We start from the raw sequence: 11,394 nt of genomic DNA, 5'->3' as shown, positions 1-11,394 counted from the left end.
ACTCTCCTCCGCCCCCCCAAAACCTCTCCTCCGCCCCCGCAAAACATCCCCTCAGCTCCCTTTCCCAAACATTTCTCAGATTCTCGCTCCCACCGAGAAGTCTCTCAGAACCTTCCCTCCCCCTCCAAAAACTCCAAAAACATTCCCAAGGTCTCGCCCCAAAACATCTTCCCTTCCGAGCTCTTCCTCCAAAATTCCACTCAAACTCCCCTCACCTCAACTCCACACTGCCTCTAGCCTTTCCTGGGGTGCGCCCGCCGGTTCTGCCGGGTCGCCCGTGGGTGCCCCGACCCCTCGGCGGGGCAGGCCATTCACTCCGGGGGCCCTCCTCTCCCCTCTCCCGCCAGCCCACCCCGGCCTCCCGCGCTGTGCTCTCGCCGCCTCCCAGCGGACCCCTCACCTCGGCGGCTCCGGCCCGCGCTCCCGCCCGCGGAGGGCTCCGGCGATCTGCTCCCGGCTGCCGGCGCCTCCTCCGGCTCCCCGGGACTGACAATGAGGGGCAGGCCTGCAGGGTGACGTCAGCGGCCCGGAAGGCGGGGCCTGCGGCGAGGGGTGGGGCTGAGCTTTACGCCCCGCCCCCTCCGCCCTTTTTTTTTCGCTTGCCGGGACTTGGATTCCGCCAAGTTTTTATTGCCCGCCTAGCTGGGTGCCCAGGGCCTGTTGTAGGCGCTGTGGGAAATCAAAATGGAAGACAAGAAAGACATCCTGCTTTCAAGAGGGGCATTCTCTGGAGGGTTGTGAGGATTAAATGAAATAATCCATGAAAAGGTGTTTGACCCAGGGCCTGGAATGGAGTAATCACTCAACAAACACTGTTTCTATTACTCAACAAATGTAGAAAAGGAACTCAGCTTGGACTCAGGAGGCATGGGTTCCTGTCCCCAGCTCTGCTATTAATTCATTGTGTGATATTAGACAAGTCCTTTCTCATCCCTCACTTTCAACTTATTTAAAATGAGAAGAGATGATTACCAGATGATCTCAAAAGTGTCTCCAGTAATTCTGTGGACCTACTATGTGCAAGATACCTAGGGCCCAGAGAAGTGGGAGAGGAACTTTTGAAAGGAGCCCAAGCCCCACACCCAGCATGGTATAGCATGGTACACAGCCAGAGACACTCTCTTGGTAGATGCCTTCCCACATGCTGGCACAGAGCTGCATTCACAAGCCAAGGCACAAATGTGCTAAGGGTTGCTTCCTCTCTGACTACAGCAGCATAGCTGGTCTCTTGAGACATCTCTTGTGTAAGCTCCTTATTGCCAATGGAATAAAGGCCAAAGCCCTGGCCTGGTCTGATCTCTTCCTACCTTTACACACACACACACACACACACACACACACACGCATGCACGCGTGCACACACACAGTAACGTTTATCCAAACTTCTAGCACACCCACTGCTTTCCCACATCTACCCCATTGCTCATGCTCTTCCCTTGCTGTCTCATCTCATCTTACAACTCCTAGTTTTGCTCAGCCAGAAGCTGACTCCCTGTTTGAAATATCCTTGCATTGTTTAACTCTCCTATAGACATCCACACACTTTAACTTGTATCAAATTGACCTCCCGTTTGCTTCTTAGCACTTCCTCACTTTTTTAAGGTCAGAATCCACTCATGTTTCAAAAAATGATATAGTTGTCATTGTTATTTTCATCATTATTATCATCAATATTATTTCTAGCTCATAACACCATATAGCATCTTTAGTGATAAACTACCCAATCATTTCAGAGTGGAAAACTTTGAGGTCCCAAGCGAAGAAGAGGCTCACTGAAGAGCATTGCTACTGGAACAGGAACCAACACTCCAATTTCTAGACCCCAGGGAGATTCTGCAGAGTCATATCTGACACCCCAGAGTATCTGTCACTTGGCATCCCTCCAAAGTGGGGACAATTTCGAGTTCTCTCTGCAAGTTCTTTGCAACAGAGCTGACCCATTTCTCCCTGTGTCTTTCTCTTCTTGCTTTCCTTACAGAGAGATGGATCTGTGTTAAACTGCCCTTGGCATCTCCGCAGTCTCTAGGAGAGCTGCAGCAAGGAACTGGGTGGTTCCAGAGTCCTAGCCTGTGGGAAGAGGGAAAGGGTTTGGGGATTCTAATTAATTCCCTGTGCTGTGAAAAGGCAAATGGCTGTCCTAAAATGCCTGGGCTGGTCCTCAAGGGCCCCTAACAAATTGAGGCTTATTTTTAGACTAAGAGATTCAAAATGCCACTTCTCATGAAAAGCAGGCATGGCCGCAGGATTGCTTCAGGCAAAGAAGGGGCCTTTACTGTGTCCTTCCTATGTGCTGATGCTGATGCCAAACATTGCAAATCCTTGGAAGAGAGAACTCAGGACATACAGGGGAGGTTCTGAAGACAGAACTTTCCATTTATTCATTCACAGCAAACGCTTTGGCACAGGACAGATCAGGATTCAAATTTCAGCTCCACCACTTACCAGTTGTGTGACCTTGGACTTTCAAGTCTCTGTACCTCAATTTTTCATCTGAAAATGGGAATGATATTAGTACCTATCTCATACGGTGCCTTTAAGGATTAAATGAAATAACATGTGAAAAGGCTTAGTTCAGAGCCTGGCACCTAGTTTATACCAAGAAATGATGTCTGTTGTTAATCTTTCAACATATCCTCCCTGTAAGACCTCTCCTGTGCTGGATTCTGGGTTGAAAGTACGGTTAACTAATAGTCCTGACCTCAAGAAGCTCAGCTGGTAAAAGGAATGAGGTAGATTTTCATGAACAGGCAAGAAAAGGTGTCTACTGGGTATTGTTAATGGCAAGTCTAAGCTGCAGAATTACAGGTGTAGCAGGATCCCATGATTATAATTTACAATGTATGCTTAATATATGCATAAAAATATAGAGAACTAAATAGGAGGCTTTCGCCCTTTTTCTTACTTTTTGATTTGCTTTTCCGCGTGTGTGTGTGTGTGTGTGTGTGTGTGTGTGTGTGTGTGTGTGTGTGTGTGTGTGTGTGTGTGTGTGTGTGTGTGTGTGTGTGTGTAGCAGGAACTTTGAAAAAACACTCTACTAGATGCTAAGAGGGAAGAAAGGGGATAAAAACACAGCTAAAAGAAAAATCAGCAGTGGGCATGTGAAACAACTATGAATATTGCCATAGAAAATTCCACAGGTCACATTTCATTCTTCATGGCATTCCAGGAAAAGCCCCTGCCCAGACAATCCTCACTTTCTACCCCCTCCCCAGCCCTTAGCTGCATTTGAACTTTCAATGCTACAGCTAAAAGCAAGACTCCTAACAGAACTCCCAGGAACCATGGCAAAGCCAGTATGAGATATTTTAAGCAAGAAGAATTTTGTTTGCCCCCTGTCCTGTGTCTCTCCCCCACCGCCCAAAGAATAACATATATGTCACCATCTTGTACCTAATGTGCCTAAATTTGCACTTTCATTTTCCTCATGATAGGAATTTAAATTTTTTACAAGGCAGAAGTATTACTTAGTCATCAGAAAAAAGGTAGTAAAGATATATATTTTTAAAAAGCTAACCAAGCTGAAGTTGTTTCACTTTTGTTGGTTTGCAAACAATAAAGTATAACAATGTGGCTGAGGAGGTGCTAAGCCTCACAGGAATCATAGAAAGTGAGAATGGAAAGGAATAAAATCGCCCTCAATTCCTCCTCCCATTCCCTGTATGACATGATTTTAAGTCCCTTACATTGCAGGTCACTGACCAATACATATATTTCATTCATTCCTTCAACAAACACTCATGGATCCTTTACTATAAACCAAGTATCACATTGAGCACTTTATAGATACTATCTAATATAGGTTACAGGGATCAATATTTATATCTTGCAGTTTAGGGAAACAAGGCTGAAGGAGGTAAAATAACTTACCCAAAGTCTCACATCCAGTGGGATCTAAACCAAGACCTTCACAACATCAAAGCCCAATTCTCGAAGCATGTGGATTGAATTCCAAAGCCAGCGAGCTATGCACTGAGGCAGCCATGGTGGTCTGGGTGGCCTTGAGCAAGTCACTGACCTCTTCTCAGCAGAAGTTTCCCCATCTCTGCAGAATAAGGCCATACCTGGATATTCTATGTAACTTAAGCCCTTTGTCAGTTGTAACACATAATACAAAGGGAAGTTGTTATGTTGGCTCTTCTGGAACTGAGTCCCATTCATCTTTGGATCTCTTGGTGCTTTCCTCATTAGTGTGTATCCCCATTAAAATTTATCCCCCATTTAATGTATTTAGGACAATGTTCCTTGCATGATCTCCTATTATTCACTCCCACTAGCCTGGGACCTTCTCATGGACAGAAACGATGCTTATTCATTTCTGATCCCTTTCTGCCCTCAGTACAGCGTCTGCCATGCAACCCTCCATTCCTTCACTCTTTTATTTATTTCATAGCAAATGGCTGGGAGCCTAACATGTGCTATAGGCACTGCGCAGACTGTAAGACAGCAAAGGTCCTTGCCTTCTTGGAGCTTATGACTGGGGTGGAAAGGCAAGACGACATTAAACTCAATTAATTACTTCATTACAACTGCATTAAATGCCACAAAGTATTAGGCCAGTTGTTATGAGGGCTTCTGGGACTCAGAGTGGGGAACTCAATCCGGGACACACGTAAAGCTTCCTAGAGGAAGTGGCCTTGAGACTCAGAGAGGTTAAGAAATTTGCTCAAGGTCACAAAGCTGCTAAGTGGAAAAACTGAGATTTTAACCCAGAATGCCTGACTCCACAGCCCATGCTCCATCTACTACCCAACACTGCCTTTTATCCCTTCCATCTTGTTCTTCCCTGGATCTTATTGGTGAGAAAGGAGCAAGATCTGTCTAACACTGGATGCTCTAAACCAATGTGTTTTCCAGCTTTGGGGATCAGGGACCCCTTTGAGAATTTGGTGGAATCCATGACACCTCCCCCAGAAACTACACGTATACAGACAGCCTCACAGAATCTTGCCTAGAATTTCAGAAGGTCCAGCTTGAGAACTCATATCATGGACCTTATAGTGAGATTATCAGAACCCCAGAAAGAGACACCAGGGCCCATGGGGACCTCAATCCCCACACAGACCCCGGGACCCTATAGATCTAAGAGAAACATCCCAGGATCCTGTAGAGACCCCAAGTCCCTCCAGAGTAACAGCAGCACCTTGCAGAGATATTCTCAAAGATGCTATAGACCAGTAGAGGAACCTCAGGTCCTCTTAGAACCCGACTCCCCACAGAGGAACCGCAGGGCTCTGGCAAGCTGTGGTTCTTAACCCTTTGGGGGTCATTGACACCTTTGAGACTGAAGAAAAATGCAACACACAACATGTTACACACAAAATCAAAGGGTCACGGACCTCTGGGAGGCCATCAGCAGCTCCCAGATTCAAACCTCCTGTTCTTGAGCTTCCGCAAGAACCTGAACCCTCCCGAACCCGAACTAGGACCACAGACTCAAAGCAAAAACTTTAGAGGCAAAACAGACCACGGGGCGAATCTTGGCCCTGACGTTGACTAGCCATGACCTTGGACCACTCACCGACAAACCCTCAGGCCTCAGGGTCTCACCTCTCAAAAGAGAGGGTTGGACACCTCTCCCTCCCCAGCCCAGCCCCAGCGGCGTGGGCTCCGTGCCGGGTGGGCGATGGCGCCTGTAGCACTCAGCCTCTCTGCTCAGGCTGCCCAGGGATCGGCCGCTGCAGCACTTCCATGAGATACTAACCGGCAGGCTGCACCAGGAGCGCGGGCGGGGGAGCGGGGAGTGGGGCGGGGGGAGGCGCGTTTGCCGCAGTGACAGCTCCGCGCCGCTGCGGGTCTGGGAAGCCGGCAAGGCCGGCGCGCTCTGGGCCTTTCCCACCCACCAGGCAGGGCGTTCCCGCCAGCCGGCTTCCTGCAGTCGAGGACAGGGGAGGAGGGACGGCGCTGAGGGGCCGCGGGGCCTGGCAGGCCTGGTTCCTGGCTTTCTCTCCGCGTTTCCTGAGCAGGACCGGCCGGGGGATGGGACCCAGCACAAACCTCCTTCCCCGGGAGCGCAGCCAGGAAGTCGCGTCCTTGTCAACTCCGGTTCTTCCTCTCTGCCTGACAGTGCTGATTGCGGTCCATAATCTGTTAGTCCTTACATCTGGGTATGAGGCGCCCCACTTACTCCACGAGGAAGCTGAGAGACGAAATGGCAAACCCCACAACGCAGCAAGATTCCAACCCCATGATGTGAGTTTATTAACCCCATCACATGATGAGAAAACTGAGGCTTCAAAAAATGAAGTGACGACACAAGGTCATTATAAAAATATTACTACTAATAAAATAAAGTGCTTACTACATACGGGGCACTGTGCTACACATACTCTAAGAATATGTCATCATTGAGTCCACAGACTCTATGAAGATAACTATTATACCTATTTTCTAAAAGAGGGAATTGAGAACCAGAGAGGCGGGGTGGCTTCTCCAGAATCACGCAACTACAAAGCAACAACGCTAGGAATTAAAACTCCAGTCTCCTGTGTCCAGAGCTCAGACCATTCCACTATCCCGCTTCCCAGATATCCTGCTTCAGTTCGTTACAGTTGAGTAACCTGAGGAACAGCACCTTGTCTCGTTTGTTTCCGGGTCCCCCCAAACCTACCTGGAACTTGGCACAAATCAGTGCTCAGAGATGACTATGCAGCCTAGCATAGAAGCTCAAAGTTAGGAGGACTGATAGAACGCATCTAGTTTGACTCTTAGAACCTTCAGCCAAGTGAAAATTCAGCCTCTACTTCAACACTTTCTATCACCATAAACTTTCTCTCTCCCATAATAGCCCATTCCTGTGTTGGAAAAATACGTTTGGTCTAATAAGTAAATACTCCATTTTGCACATAGTTCCTTGTAAACAAAGGAAGACCATTTCCCTCCTCATGGCCACCAACATGTTGCATGGTATTCTTAGCCATTTTATAAGGGTAGATGGCTCAATAATTTTAAGTTCCTTATGAACTGGAACAATGCCAGCTTTTCACCAAAGATGTTCCTTTTCCATATACAGAGGTTTTTTCAGAGAAAAGCAGCTCAGACTCTATTTTGCAATTAAGTGTGTGACTAGTTTTCACCAATGGGATACGGGCAGAGACATCTGTCGTACCAAGGCCAAATCCAAGTTAAGAAGTGTGTTTGCTTTCTCAGAGCTCTCTCTTTTCTCTCCCATCTGCCAGCTGGATGCCAACACCAGGGGGACTTTGGGAACCACATGTCGAATGTGGCAGAGCCTTGGTCCACCTTGGTCTCACTGAGTCACTTGACTGAGCGGGGCACACATTGAACTAGATTCTATTGTATTTAGGCATTGAGATTTTAGGCTTTCTCTATTACAGTAGGTAGCATAACCAACACTGAGACTAACTTGGGTTCATTGCTATATCTTCCACATCATGGAGCATGGTGCCAATCACTCAGAAGATGCTCAAAAGACATTTATCTAACACCAACTGTGTCCAGCTGGCTCAGCTGGTCAGAAATAGTCTCTATCCATCTCACTGATGCATTATGTCCTGCCTATTCCAGAAAGGGTTTTGAGGTGGTTTCCATCGCAGCCTCAAGCCTATTTGATGGATAATTAAAGAGCAAGGACCAAAGGCCAGTGCGGAAGGGGAAATGAAAGATGAAAAATTGACTATAGCAAAATTATAGCAAAAATGCTAGGCTTAGTTTTCTAAGGACAGTAACTGTGACAGAGCAAAAACCATGGTTCTGAGCTTCCTGGCAGTCAGAGCAAAGAGGGAAACAGGGGGAGTTGCAAATCATATGGGAAGTAGTAAATATGTGATTAAATATAGACCCTGCAGTCAGACTTTATTTTTTGAAGCCCAACTCTATCACTTGCTAGTCATGTGACCTTAGGCAGTTATTTAACTTCTCTGTGTTTCTGTTTCTTCATCTGAAAAATAGAGATGATATAGTAAGAAAATCCCTTTCTTAGTGTCATTGGGAGGATTAAATGAGTAAAAGCACATTCAGTTCTTATAACAGACCTGTCACTTAGTAAGTTCTGTATAAGAATTAGCTATTGCTATAGTCTGATTGGAAAAATCAGGTGGGCGATTTGGAAAAGGCAAAATTTTACCTTCACTAATCTCTCAGAAGAATGTTTTACATCAGGCACCTCCCTCCCACCCCACCCCCCACCCCCCAGCCACTCAAATAATACAATAGATTGTGACTCAACCAGAGTTTTTTGACAAACTGCTGGGCTCTGTATCACATGGTCATTTCTCTTATTGGCTTTTGGGTCAGATAAACCCTGGCACCCTACTCACTGGGGAATTCTGGGGGCAGGTTGCTGGGTTAACCTAGGGCCCTACGTGCCTTTCTGCTGACTGTCCACACAGCAGGTAAGTGTCACCGCAAGGAGCAAGGAGTTGGTACCTTTGTTAACCTCTTTTAGCTACGGTTTCTTCATCCATACAGTGGAGACAATAACAAATAGTACGTAACTAAGAGAGTGGCCATAAAGATTACATAAAAGAATACATACAGAACACTCTTCACAGTAACTGGTACTCTAGGAAGACTGTAGTACACAAGTACCCATGAACTAAGGAGGAAACTGACAAAGTAAAACAGAAAATCTTACCTGAGACTCCTGGAGTAAGATTAATTTTTAATACTTCAAAAAGTAGAAGAGAAATGGTACATTTCCCCCAGAATGTGACCATGAGCTGATCAAATAATCGTTTCTTCACTTCTGGCTGGAACTCCACTGGCCTAATTCAGTGCAGTGTGCAGCCTAGGTTGGCCCATTTTTTGAGCCATGGTGGCCTGGAGAGGTGCCACAGAGCAAGAATGACCACAATACCATGTCAACAGACTGTCTTTGAGGGGGGATTGAAAACGAGAAGCTCCCCTTTGGGTTCCACGTGTTGGGTGGAAAACACTGGGCTTTATACACATTGTCTGTCCAGCCCCCATAACAGCTTCAAGGGGTGAGTTCTTGTCATAACCACATTTTACAGTTGAGGAAACTGAGGATCAGAGAAGCAAAATAACCTGTCTGTTCACACAGCTAAAAAGTGGCAGAACTGGGACATGAACGAGATGCGTGTGATGCCATCATGTGTTCCTGACTGTTAGACTCCACTGCCTCTCTCCTCCAACCTGACTCCGGATTCTGTCTCTCTCTTTAGCCAAACTCTCTCTTCCTAGGCTGTCTGTTTTCACCAAAGATGTTCTAAGAAACACCTACTGCTGGGCCGCCTACTCCTCCCGCCTGGCTCCGGGGCAGCGCCTTACCCTGTGGGAACTATCGCATGGGCAAGACAGACGAGTTTCAGTGATCAGAGGCTCTGAGTGGATGAAAAATCAGACACCATCTCCATCACCCAAGTCTAGCCTACAGCTCTAATTTACTCAGCCTCCTGGTCGCTTTCTCGGAGGCTTCCCCACCTCCATTCCTCCTCCATTCCTTCCTTCACGCACAGCCAGAGTGATTGCTCTAAACACTTATCTAACCAAGTCATTCCCCTGCTGAATAATCTTCAATAGCTCCCTTTGCTCCCAGTTTAAAGTTCAATGTCAATAGCTTGCTTTAGTCCTCAAGGCCCAGCCTACTCTCTCCAACCCTCTCTTTCCTCTCAGGCATCCTTGGCCCCATGGCCCCAAACATTCATAGTTCTCAGCTTCAGAGCCTTTGCATTTGTATTTCCTTGTGTGATGTGAGATGAAAAAAATGTGTGGATGAACTTCCAGGCCTAAGCTGGGCTGTGAGGCTGCCAGATTCCATTAACTTCACCTTCCTGCCATCTGAAGGAGACTTCTTTGCCAGGGGAAGTTGCCCGCACTCCACCTAGAAAGGGGCTGATCAGGAAGAGGGCACCAGCAACTCGGGTTCCGTTTAGAGCTCTGGGAAATGAGGACCTTATCTTGTACCCACTCTATACATTAAAGGTGTCAGGGAAGTGGCATGATAAAGCAGCAAAGGGGAGCTAGATTTCCCACTGAGTCTGTTATACCTGTTTCCAAGCTTTTAACAACTACCCTATGCTATTTCCTTGGTTGAGGCAGAATTCACCTCTGCATACGTATATAATACTCACAGTTGCCCTAGTGCCGTCCTAGAGCGGGCATAGGCTTCCCACTTGCCAAGAAGAATTACTCTGAATGAGGAAGGTGACCATGCACCTTTGATTTTCGCGCCCGTCCTTGGTGCGCCTGCGCCACCTGGTGGTCATATCTGGAATATACTGAGATTTCTGAAGACGGCTCTGAGGAAGGAGGCCTAGGGTAGATCCACTTAGCAAAATTCTCAATGGTGATATTTTCTTCTCAGTCTACATACCTCTCTAAGGCTCCAGGGCTCACCTGCACCTGAGGTTCTGAGAAAGGCAGAAGTTGATTCTGTCTCACAGTGAAATCTTGGATCTGTCCCTGCCCCTCTCTGGGCTCAGGTTCCTCATCTCTAGCAGGTAGAGATTGGGTCCTACTAGCTCTGACATTCTAGGATCTTTATCTAAAGTTCACTGAGGGACCTGTGACCTTATCTCAGTGGGTAGAATGTTAATTCCAGGAGGGCTGGAAGTTGTTGGCTTGTTCAGTCTATCCCAAGTGCATGGGGGCTGTGCTTCATACAGGGAAGATCCTTTACTGAGCTTGGGGCTGCATTAATAGAAGTACTGTATGTACAATAAAGGAGGTGATCGTCCTTTTTCCCATGTCTGAATTACTGTTTTTCATTTGGTATTAGAACTTTGAAAAAGACAAGGAGAAAGTATAACTCATTCATATAGGAGGATGAATAAAATGATGGCTGGGTACAGGGAGACCACAAAACCACATTTTATGCAGAACAGTTGAAGGAGTCAGAATATTGACTCTTGTATAAAAAAGACTCAAGAGGCACATTTGCCTGTTTTCTGAAGAGGGCATCTGGGGAAGAGAGCTGGGAAACCAGGAATTAGGGCCGCTACTTCAGGGAGACAGATTTTTCTCCCCACAAAACCAAAAGAAGCTTTTAGTGCGAGCTAGATAAAGAATAGACGTGCCCTTGAATCTCAGTCTGACTCTAGTTTTGTAACCTTGGGCAAGTTTTTTTAATCACCTTAAGCCTTGGTTTTCTCATGCATAAAATGGGTATAATATGGAGCATTCAGGACTGTCATGAGTATGGAATGACATAAAGAATTTTTTTTAAATGCCAAGTGCAAAGCCTCACGCCTGGTTAGTACTGGGTGAGTGTGGTTATGGTTAAAAAAATAGAAGGGTAATGGGCCACCCTGTCACTGGGTGTGTGAGCAGAGGCTTTTGGTGCTAATATCAAGGAGTCAATCAACTGGTGGGAGTATGGCTCATGATGGTGGTATGGGCTGGTAGCTAGCTGTACTGCTTTGGGGTCAATCGCCTAGCCGTGAATCTTGGCCTTGCTATTTACTTGCTGTGATT

General features: G+C 46.7%; 1 protein-coding gene across 4 annotated transcripts in view; it reads right to left on the bottom strand.

Annotated features, from left to right (window-relative positions):
• Positions 1-519, bottom strand: part of LUZP1 (leucine zipper protein 1) — a 68,152-nt gene extending 67,633 nt beyond the window's left edge. For 3 of the 4 annotated variants that reach the window (XM_025041372.1, XM_006924459.3, XM_006924460.3), the window contains exon 1: positions 401-519. The gene's annotated coding sequence lies outside the window, so the exon portion shown is untranslated. The remainder of the gene's footprint in view (positions 1-400) is intronic. The other variant, XM_015598936.2, reaches the window with a different exon arrangement.
• Positions 520-11,394: the final 10,875 nt, after the last annotated feature.

Source organism: Pteropus alecto, unplaced genomic scaffold, assembly GCF_000325575.1.
Source record: "Pteropus alecto unplaced genomic scaffold, ASM32557v1 scaffold39, whole genome shotgun sequence".
Taxonomy (NCBI): domain Eukaryota; kingdom Metazoa; phylum Chordata; class Mammalia; order Chiroptera; family Pteropodidae; genus Pteropus; species Pteropus alecto.
Note: the sequence above shows the minus strand (reverse complement) of the source record. Positions and strands in the feature narration are given on the sequence as shown.